This window comes from Frankliniella occidentalis, unplaced genomic scaffold (genome assembly GCF_000697945.3).
Source record: "Frankliniella occidentalis isolate FOCC.00 unplaced genomic scaffold, Focc_3.1 Scaffold67, whole genome shotgun sequence".
Lineage (NCBI taxonomy): Eukaryota > Metazoa > Arthropoda > Insecta > Thysanoptera > Thripidae > Frankliniella > Frankliniella occidentalis.
The window spans coordinates 714,654-717,292 of NW_026267197.1; the positions used below are offsets into that span (position 1 = coordinate 714,654).

The following is a 2,639-nucleotide window of genomic DNA, read 5'->3' on the forward strand; positions in this document are numbered from 1 at the left end:
TCCTCAACCCTCATCTTTTCCAAGAAAAGGAGGTTTTTAGCCGCTGCAGGAGCAGCAGGCGCGAGCAAGGAGGAGGGATTTTGGCCGGCCATGCACGAAAGTTCGGTTCAGCCAAACACGATTCGGGCGTGAGCTCTGGGCGTGAGCGAGTGTAGAATGTCGGAGAGCCATGCAGCCGCAGCCATGCAGCGACACGACGAGAAGCATGGCCTCATCTTCGCCTGCTTCACCTCACCTTGGCGCTCAAGCTGTCGTCGTGGACCCCGCATCCTTGCGGCCAGCGGGGTGCATGTTCCCCCTTCTTTCCTCCCCCTGCTCTGCCGTTGCAGCGGTCTGGCACTCTGGCATTGCCGCCAAGGGAACGCTCTATCGGCCGTGCGAGGCGAAAGAAATCTGAAAACTACTCCGCCTCCTTTGCCTCCGCTACAAAAGTCCGCCGCGGGGAGGGGAGAGGGGCCCCAAAGACGCGCGCACCTGCACTGCTCCATTTTAAAAAGATTGAGGCGGCAGATGAGGTGAGGGAGAGGAGGAGGGAGCCGAGCTGGCTATCGAAAAAAGTAAATAAAGCAGGCGAGAAGTGCGCCCGACCGACGCCGCCCGAGCCCTAACGCTGGTTTTGGTTATCCTTCCTCCCACTCTAAGGTGAGGTAGGGCAGGGCAGAAGAGGAAGGGGAAGGGCGCTTGGTCCCTTCCCTCAAGTCCTGCGCGCATTTTTGTGGGGCCCCTTCCCTTCCCTCCCTTTTTCCGATCCCTCCATATTTTCATTTTTCACGCCGTGTCCAATCCCAACTTAGAGCCCCGTGGTGGAACGAAAGAGAAGCCCTTCTCTCTCTCCCTCCTTCCCTCTGCGGAGTGGAGGCGGGGGAACCTCTTGGGACTTGGGACCCCCATAGGGCGGGTCCACGTCCCAATGTCACGGCGTTTCTTTCGTCCCCGGGCCCGGGGCATGCCCCCTCTGCAGGTGTGGCGCGCGCACCCCTCCCCCCCCCCCTCAAATCCACCGTCAAACACTGTGAAAAATATCCGTCTAAATTTACAAAATTTATTAAGAAAAACATATATGGTGTACCAGGGCGCTGAATCACGACGAATCATTTCGTAGATATACTGTACCGCATTCACGCATGTAGGCGGGTTGCCTACTCACACGGGGCCATAAGGAACCCTGGGCAGCAAGGATAGGCAAACCCGCCCACACGCTTGAATGCGGTACAGTAACCACGAAAGCGCGCGGTGTGAATCAGCCACCTGGTATATTTCCGACAGCCAAGATCAAATCCAAGTCAATACGAATCCCTTGTAAATTTACAATTTTTAATTGTAACTTAACTATACGGGAGTGCATGGATCTTTTCGACTCAACCCTGGGCGCGCGCGGCTCGTCTGCGCCTCCGGTTGGTTCCAGCAGGTGACTCCAGTTCGACTCCAGTCGGCCCAGTGCGTCGCCGGCCCGGCCCGGGCTCGTCCTCATTGTACTCTCGTTTCGTGAGGGAATGTCATCACGGCTGAACGGGACCGCGTCGCACCGGCCGTGCCTCCGTCATCATTTCGTCGTCTTACTTTTCTCTTATTATCGTTGTTTATTGTTATCATTATAGTATTTTTTCCCTCCTGCCCCGGTCGTCGTCGTCGTCTCCACGATTCCTGCAAAAGCCGACGCGGCGCGGCGCCGACGGGCGGAAGGGCACTGAGGGAGTACCAACACAATTAATGCCCTTGATGCGGCTGACAGAAGATTACCCCTCGGACAAATGAAATATGAGCGAATCGCGGAGCACGACCAGAACGCGAGAGAGGGAGAGAGAGGGAGAGAGAGAGAGAGAGAGAGAGAGAGCGCTCCTTATTCGCGGCAGCGGGTAGCTGACCGCGATGAGCCCCCGCGGCCCCCCGCGCGGCCCGCGAGCTGCGGTCGGAGAGCGGCCCCACTACCGTACGCGGCCAGGTGACGGGGAAGGGGCGGGGCCGCCGGGCGGACCGGGCCGGGCGGTCTGGTCCACATTCGACGCTCGAGATCGGCTTTTATTTTCGTCTATTAGTTTTATGCCGTCGCTCGAATGGCCATCTCAACAGGACATGGGAGCTTCTGTTTGGGTGTTCCAGCAGCAGCGCGGCCCACCTGGATCTTCTGGAGGACGCATAGTCCTTAGGGACGCGGTTTGTGTGTGTGTCTAACGAGGAGGGGGGGGGGGGTCTGCACTATCGACAGTTTCCTTCACCATCTTTGGGATGTGGATTAAAGTCTAAGTGGGTCCCGGGATAACGGGTGAGGAGGACCTGTCTATTCTTCGTTTCCCGCGTGGTTAGCTTCAGACCCCTCAAAAAGGGGAGAAGAACTAAGCTCTCCGAATGTTTGTTAATTATTTTTTTTCGCGTTTCTTGCAAGGAGAAGGGCTGTTTGGCACATTTGCGGTCGACGACGGTCGCCGCGCGGAACTTGCATCAGACGGTCGCGCAATGAACCACGGAAAGCCGGGGGGAAATGTGAGGCGGGAGGGGGGGCAAAGATTATCATGACTCGGGGGTAGCTTTGTAACAGTGTCCGTAAATTTATTTATTTATTTGTGAACTCGGGTGAGCGCGACCAACCAACGCAGAAGCTAAATGGTTTGGAATCAGGATGGCCAATGATACGGGGGGAG

At 57.0% G+C, this 2,639-nt stretch overlaps 1 protein-coding gene across 1 annotated transcript in view; it reads left to right on the forward strand.

Annotated features, from left to right (window-relative positions):
* LOC127749583 (translation initiation factor IF-2-like) overlaps positions 1–2,639 on the forward strand; it is a 15,830-nt gene that overhangs the window by 12,325 nt on the left and 866 nt on the right. The gene's annotated exons all lie outside the window — the stretch shown is intronic.